Source organism: Egretta garzetta, unplaced genomic scaffold, assembly GCF_000687185.1.
Source record: "Egretta garzetta isolate BGI_Z169 unplaced genomic scaffold, ASM68718v1 scaffold61, whole genome shotgun sequence".
Lineage (NCBI taxonomy): Eukaryota > Metazoa > Chordata > Aves > Pelecaniformes > Ardeidae > Egretta > Egretta garzetta.
In genome coordinates, this window is record NW_009258620.1 from 120,432 (window position 1) to 129,323 (window position 8,892).

The window sequence follows — 8,892 nt, forward strand, 5'->3', positions numbered from 1 at the left end:
CCGGGATAGAAAGCCCTCTCATTTGCGGGAAAAGCTTGGGATGCTTCTCCTGGGCAATGGGCATGACGGGTCCGCGCTGATGTGAAAATCAAGAGCACGGAAAACATTTCTGTTTTTTTGGCTAGAGATGGCCTCATTTTGGAATGAGGTGGGCCATAAATCATTTTGGAGGTATTGTTATTGAAACAGAAATATTGATCGTGAAATGATGACAGCAGCAGCAGAAAGCCATAATGATAACTTTGACCTCACGCTGCACATTACAACCGAGATCCTCAAAACGGTTTCCAAACAGCCACCTCCTCCTCTCGGCGCTCTTCTGAGAGGTCTGTCAGCTGCTTAACTATGGCGGAAAGCCATGAATAAACACAAATACTTTACTGATAAGGATTTTCTGCATGAGTCACTAGCGTCCCCATGGTGCTAGCAGGTCATACACGTAAATAAAATGCCACGCGCAGCGGTGAATGGGAACAGAGGGCCCACATCCAGTTTGGAACAGATGAGAACCATCTACCTCTTTAATGTCATACTACAGTAAGGTACCTGAAGACATCCAATTTCTATCACGTGTGACGTAGCTCACGGAGCGAAATCCCGTGTAACCCATGGCAGGCGCGGTGCTCAGCGCCTTTGGGGAAGCACGAACTCTCTGCAGACCAGGGCGACCGGTGGACAGCTTGGCTCGCTCGGAAGGGCCATGCACGGGACGTGCCTCCGAGTAAAGTCCGGCACATGTGGAACCTGGCCCCTCCTGACTGGCAAATAACTTAATTTACTGTCATTCGGGTGTCGGGTTCCACTTCCTTGTTTACTGAATGTAACAATATCCTGCAGTATCTGGCTCGCACAAGGGACTAAGCGAAGTAATTTGACAGCAAAAATAAACAAATGAAAGGAGTCTTTAAATACATCAAAGGGAAAGTGTGCTACTATCGGTGGGACCATCATCACAAGCCATACCGACATCCAGTTTGGAACAGATGAGAACCATCTACCTCTTTAATGTCATACTACAGTAAGGTACCTGAAGACATCCAATTTCTATCACGTGTGACGTAGCTCACGGAGCGAAATCCCGTGTAACCCATGGCAGGCGCGGTGCTCGGCACCTTCGGGGAAGCATGAGCTCTCTGCAGACCAGGGCGACCGGTGGACAGCTTGGCTCGCTCGGAAGGGCCATGCACGGGACGTGCCTCCGAGTAAAGTCCGGCACATGTGGAACCTGGCCCCTCCTGACTGGCAAATAACTTAATTTACTGTCATTCGGGTGTCGGGTTCCACTTCCTTGTTTACTGAATGTAACAATATCCTGCAGTATCTGGCTCGCACAAGGGACTAAGCGAAGTAATTTGACAGCAAAAATAAACAAATGAAAGGAGTCTTTAAATACATCAAAGGGAAAGTGTGCTACTATCGGTGGGACCATCATCACAAGCCATACCGCTGGATCCGAGCTCTGAAGCAGAGATGAACTTCACGTCGCTGCCTCCAGGGCCGCAGGCCGAGAAACGCTTTGCTCCTGCTTGTTATGCTTGCTATATATTGCCGTGTGTTATGCTGTGTTTGCAATACTTAAAATTCATACGGGTTTTCTCTCTCCAGTCCAGAGAGTGTCCTTCCCAAGGACTAAATTTTACCCCTTATCCTAAGGTTGCAGGTAGGAGGCTACTAAATTTGGCCCAGGAAATCTTTGTCAGGCAGGCACTTAGTTTCAGGAATAAAGACAACTGCAGCAGAAATCTGGTCCAGGATTAGGACTGGAACATAAAAATCTGCTGTTACACCACCGGTAAGATACAGCGTTGCAAAGAAGCCTTCTTCCAGGAGGGACTGGGAGTCCTTCATTAAATGCAGCTATGAAAAAAGTCACTGGTTTTGGGTTTTTTTTTTTTCATTTGTGGGTGTTTTTTTTCTCTCTAACAAAACTGGCCTAATGATGGGAGCAATTAAATTATAATGCCTACACTATTGTTTGAATAAGGCAAACTCCCTCACATGCCATTAATGCACTTCTGCCAAGAGCAGCCAGGAACAGCCTCAACAATAGAGAGGATTTTCCAGCTCACTGTGCGATTTGATCTCTATAAACCTCCCATAACATATACTGTACGGCAGTAAATCATTTATAACATTATTATCCGCCCATCTGGGATCCGAGTGTAACCACTAAGACAACGCAAGAAATCTGGGCTCCTTTCAGCACTCTGTGAAGTGAACCTCATTGGTAAGGTTTCATTAATTCAGCAATTCAACAACTAGAGCTCCCTCCCGACAGGAGGGACTGTACTTTCCATTGGCCACCTTCCTAGCATTTCCCATGGCTCTGGTATTTTTATTCTCCAGCGTTGCCGATACTTTCACTTGTATTTAAAAACAGTTATTGCTCGAGTGGGGTTGGCTGGTTGCAGCCCAGTTCCTAGTGAAAGAAGGAAGTGGTTTCAGAGGAAAAAGACCATGTTTTCCGAGTTAGCATCAGACTTTGTTCCCAGCTTAGCTGTGGTGAAAAGCCTTCTGAAGCCTCGTTCTGCAAACGCCCTTCCGAATTTGCTAGCTCAGAGCTGGAGTAGGGAAAATGACGGTGAGAGTCAACGCTCCCCCCAGCCTCGGGGGGTGTGGAGGAAGCCCTGGGCTGCCTGCCACCCTGCTGGGGCACCAGCCCTCTCTGCTCCCTGCCCGGCACCTTGGCAGAGCTTCCCACGGGGAGGTGGGGAGCCAGCAGATACGCCTTTCTATCCCAAGTTGTCACAAGCTATGGACACCAGCAAGAAAGGGTTAAAATGCCTTCCCGTGGAGCCTTACTTGACCTGCCATGGGCTGCATCTCACGACAATATTCCTCCCATATGAACACCAGCCCAGCTGAAAACTCCAGGGTGACGCGGGACTGCGCGCCGACCTCACGGAAAATCCGTGTGTTTGTATCAAAGCCTGTAGAACACAACAGCTGCCACTTCCACCCCACCGGCAAAATTTCAAGCCGAAATCTCAAAGTGAAATTCAGGCTGTAGGACCTTGCCTTCAGCTTGACCAAAGAAAACGTTCACATGAGCGTCTGGGAACCACCTCTGCCAAATTCCACACAGATCAAATGCATGGGCATCCAAACATTAAAAATGATTAATCGGAACAGAAGGCCACCGCTTCCCTTGTTACCTCCAGCATGAACCAAAGCTGGCCGAACGCTGGCTTTGTCCAGGCCCACGAGTAGCACGTCTGCAGGTAAGAGAAGGTGCCAGGCCTGTCCCGGAGGAGCTGCGCTCTTCTGCAAGCGCAGTGCATCTTTGGGAAAGAGGAACAGATTGGAGGGAGTGGGGGAAACTTCGTGTTGCTGGCCATGGTATGAAAAACTGGCGAATGTGGGAGGACGCAATTTCCCGTATGATTTCTCAGCATAAAACTCAGTAAATGGAAAGCTAAGGTGGGGACAGCGCAGCCATCAGCAAGCTGCTTGTCATCAGATTTGTATTAGCATTGAACCTGCAACCTTTTCTAAGCACGTTTACAACAATATTCGCATCAAATAAAAATAACAGAGCTCATCAAACCTGTTCAAAGTATCATTTATTTCAGAGCCTCTGAATAATTTTACGTAGGCTGAATCAATTCATACACATCGATTTATCTAAACTGGTTACCTGAAACCAAGCCAGTCCTTTGGCTACAAGCCTATAGTTTTTCCCCATGTTCTTCAGAATAAAAGGAGAAATTCACTGCTTTTGTACAGAGCTGCTGTTAATCCAAAAGAAGCGTATCAAGAAAGAGACCGACCTTCAAACCGCTACCCTCTGCCCCTTAGTTATTTGCTGCAATTAATGTTTTTGTACCAGCCCCTTTAGAGAATTTATTTTTTTTTAACGTATCAAGCCATAAGACCGAATTTTCTTTGGGCAAACACTAAAGGGTAATATTAGAAAAGCCCTCCTATGAACCCTCCAGTCCTCTACCCATTGAGTCACCATAGCTAACACAAACCATGCCGTCTGGTCTCTGGGGGAATAAACCCCACCAGTCTACGCAGACAGGGAAAGAACCGTCCAGCCCACAGCGACTGCTCTTTAAATTGCAAATGCCTCTGCCGGCACGGGCTGGGTGTCCCCGCGCGTTTCGCTGGCCAAGCACAATACCTTTCATTGCTTTACAAAGCCGGGGATGACTGATGGGCCCGCCTTTTCCTAAGGAGGCCAAATTCAATCCAGCTCCTTTTTGGGACGCCCCTCCTGAAACCCATCCAAACCTTGTCTCTCCCGTCCTGTCTCTGACCTGTCCGTGCTGCGGTAGGTAGCGAGCAATGCCATTCTTTCATCAAGTCAGTCCCCAGCCCTCCTCAAATGTCGTATCTTTTCAACACACCTGACGGGGCAAAACACACCTCGGCTCTGCCTCTGCGCTCAGATGGCTCGGCGGGAGGCTCAGCAATAGCGGAGCGAGGCTGCGGATTTGTTCGGCTTGGAAGCCCTCAAAGCATACCTGAACGGGTGGGTGGCTTTTCCTCTGTTTGTCCCATCAGCAGCTGGGGCTCATAACAGCCTGCGTATCGCCGTCGCCATTACAGGAGATGAAGGGAGCAGCCCCCCCGCAGGCCAGCGAGCATGGCCCTCGGTCCCACTGCCGGAGCCCCCGGCGCTCCAGCCCAACAGCAGCTCTCCCAGCCCTGTGCCAGTGCTCTCCCCACCACGTGCAAGGAGACATCGCCTGGGGGATTTATCTTTAATTAAGCCTTTAATTACATCACCTGCTTTGCAGCTGTATTCCAAATAAGCTGCAACTGTGGCTATCTCGTAGGGCCTCAGGTCTCCTTTCCAGGCTCATTCCCTCCGCATCGCACCCACCCGTCTTCGGCTGTACCACACTAAAGCATCAGAGAACAGGCACCCAGGTCTGATAAGCCTCTGCGACACATTCACTTGCAAAGCTAAATGATACAAAGTTCTCAGAATAAAACCCAATACAAACACACAGATTTGAAAACTGGGACCGGAGCCATCTTCTATCTTTTCTTTTCTTGCCAGGATGCCAAAAAGCCATCTTTTCTTGCATGCAACTTCTCTTTTCATTTTGACCACAACAGCATCTTATCCTTGTAGCCAGTTTCGAATACCTCTGTGTATACACACACATATATACATATAAATATATTCCAATTCTGAGCAGCAGCTACTGAGGTAACTGAAAATATTTGCATACACAGGCAGACCAGTAACCTACTCATCAGTGCCAGGTGCGCCATAACAAATTTGTTTCTGCTCTGGGTGGTTTTGATAGTCTCGCTATTATCAAATAGCTCACACGTCCTCAAGACAAAGCCAATTTGTTCTAGAAAACCACAGAACATTTCTATTCTTAGCATACAAATCATTGTATTCTTGACATCTCGGAGCTTCCCCAGGCCAAAGGCTGCCACGACAAAATGTTCCCGCACTGGGAATGCACGCCGTGTTCTGCTGGAGCGGGTACTGACAGCAGGCGGGTCGCGGCCTAACGCATGCGTACTTCCCAGGGCTGTGGATTTATTTAGCCTGATCTAACCTGAACGCCTGTTTGCAATGTAAGGGAATACCCAAACAGATTATTAAATGTAACAGCAATAGCTTTTGCTTTTCATGAAAATCACTGGGATTATTTGAATTCTAGACGAGAAGAAAGTAGGGAAGAGTGTTTCGGTAACGTGATCTGCCAAACTGGGACGGAAACCCTTTCACAGCGCCTTGCCAGAAACAATGCCTGGCCGAGCCTGTTTTAAACAAGATGATTTTTCAGAATATTGTTACTGACTTTTTGTATAGTGTTAGTGAGTTTTGTGTACACTAATAAAAAATGAAAGCCACTATTAAAAACAAATCAATGGACTGTACCTGGTTTTGATCACACAAGAGCTGGCCATTTGCATCGGTATTTGCAGCATCTGTTCCAATTAAGACTTGTTTTCTAGTTTAAAGATATTAGTCCAATCACTCGTGTTCTGTTGCGAACATGAATAGAGCATTGTTCGGGCAGAACGCAGTTAAACAGACTCCACAGACTCTATTAAACAGCACTGCTGCCCAATTAGAACGGGAAGGAGTCAGGCAGACACGACTGCACTGTGCGCCCTCTGTTCCACGTGTATTTTTATGGATTCATAGTCCATGAAAACCGTTAACGTGGAACATGTGTTAAGAAAACACGGAGCGCATGCTGCCTCGGAGGATGACAAACGGCGCATCAAGCAACTTATCAGCATTTGATGGACACCAAATTTCACAATTGCAACGACGGCGTGTGAAACGGTGCACAGGAATGGTGAACCACGCTACTTCCACACGACAAAAATAATTTTTTTTTGCTTGAAGCAAATTGCTTGAAGCTCGGCAACGCAGAGTCCTCAAAGTCTTAAAGCAGACAAGGACGGTGCTCACCTTTGGGCATTGCGTTAGGTAGCTTTAGACCTCAGGCTGATGACCACAGCAGGTAGTGGGACTCTTCCAGGGTGTTCTGCTCTTGACAAAGTGGATATTTATTGCAGACAGCTTCAAGGCTGATATGGGTACACGATAACACTCTGTAGAGATGACGTGGTGTCAAATGGACCCTGTGGCATACGATACAAGAGTGGTTAATAAGCGGTACGTATTTGCTCCATTGAATCGACTAGGGATAGAAAAAGGCTATAGGAGTGAGAAAGATTTATAAGACATTCTGCTAGGAGATAACTGTTGAGAGCGTGATATTTAATGGCAGGGAGTATGAAAACAAGGTTCATGTTTCTTAAGAACTGCCCTGCTTTTGGAATATGTTGCCAGCACCTAAGATACTGCTAACACATTATTTTCTGATTTTTATCAGGGAAAAAAGTTGACATATCTGACACATCCTGGCACTCGGAGAAGACCCATATAGATTTTCTGGGGTTTGCTGTTCCTTGCCTTTGGATCTCCACAGAAGTGCCTTGTTCGCTTCATCCAGATCAGCTCTACAGATCTGTCCGAGGCGTCGCACCTCTGGCAGTTCCTGCTCAGTCAGCTATCCCCATGTTTTTCCCTTGCTGTCCACTGTTGGGCAATAAAGAAGAAATCCTGCATCTGAACAACACCGTGAAACACCCAAGGGGAACAATTCTACCTCATGCACAGGCTCTTCTCCCTGTGGTATTCAGCCCTGTCCCTCTGCACCTTCAGTGGACATTTTTTTTTGTAGTTGCGTATCACCTACCGTCAGTTAAAACGGGTTACTGCAACAGCAGCACCGCGAGAGCAGTGCTGTGGGAATTCCCCATCGCACCAATGGCAGAAATCAGGGCTTTGCACAAAAGAAGCCTCAACCCCAAGCAGCAAACCACACTCCAGACAACACAGCGCTCTGGCAATGCTCCTTCCTAACCCGCCACCTGGCTGCAGTCCAAGCCGGGTGAGCGGTGATGCTGTAGGGACTGCCCGCAACATCTGGGGCTCCGTCTCCAAGCCCGCAAGCTACCTTTCCTTCCACAAAATTTTTTGTCCTCCTGGGTACCTGCATGGCTCAGCCCTGGGCTCCACAGAACAGCGGCGCTCGCTTTGCTGGATGGAGAACCAGGCAGGGCGAGCGCCCGGGGAGGAGGCTACGGGAGAAGGTCCCTGAGCGATGGCACGAGGCGGATTCCCTACCAAAGCCGGCGCTTGCAATCGCGGCGGGGATTGGCTGCCGGGGCCTCATGGGCAGCTTTAAGGCATATGCAGGGAAATGTACCTTGTATCCCCTGCTGCAATTTTATAAGGTATTACATACCCTACTGTGCATCAGAGCCGCTGCTGCTCTGACTCCAGCTAATTAGCTTTTGTAGCTTTGATGGATGAATTGATTCAGCAGTTAAACAGAGATAAATTAACTGTCTATCTAAACAGAGTTTAAGTGAGGGGGGAATTCTGATTAGAACATTATTTCATGCAGTACTGCTCTTCTTTTCAGCAAATACTGGAAACCTCCAGCCTCCCTTACAGGGGGAGCCCACGGAGCTAACGCCAGCTCAGACCGGCAGAGCGCTCGAGGCCTTCCGCCCGCCTGCAGAGGACATGCTCGGGTCGGGCTATGCACCGTGCACTTGAGAAAAACCCATGGTGCTGCAATGATTTCTACAGGTTGAAGAACTGGTCCAGGGAATTTAATTTCCTAAGACTTTCAGGAGCATCTGAAACATATTTTATTCTGAAACCCATTAGAATGCCTAAAATCCAGCGAAGTTTGCATTTTCTGTTCACTCCAAAGGACTTTTATGTTAAAATGCTTTTTTTTTTTTGTCCTGAAGTGAGAAATATCTATAAATTTTTTTAAAAGGTGTAATTACAGAACTAATATAAAAAATCTTTAACAACTGTGATAAGGGCTTAGAGAAAGATAGGTTTTGTTAAAACTGCGTGCATCATTGAAGTACCTTAACGTGCAAGTAGTTTAAAAAAATAAATACAGCCATCACCTAAATATGTTAAACAAACATGCATCAAGCTCGATGAATTTTAGATCATTTCATGTAAATATTAACTTTGAAAACTTTCCAACTGACAAAATTAAGGCAACAGAGAATGCCACTTTACTTGCATCCTCGTACACTCAACGGTCCTGGAATGGAACCAATAGGGGAAAAGAAACAAAAACAAGCAAATGCAACATAAAAAATAGTGCTTAACATTTCTGTAGACATGGCCAATGAAAGCTGGCACAAGGAAGAACTTCCCCGGATGCCTCACCTCTTCAGTAAGAGTAATGTGCTAGCACTGGAAAGGCTGGCCAACTCCTCAACTCACCCTCGGCCAACTTCGTTGTCTCTTCACTCAGGTGCTAGAACATGTGCGCCCAATATTCAGGTCACCAAGCATAAAAAAGTGCCTTGTTTTACGTGAAAAATGTAAAAAAGTCTGATGAAGAGAGTAACCAAGCAGCC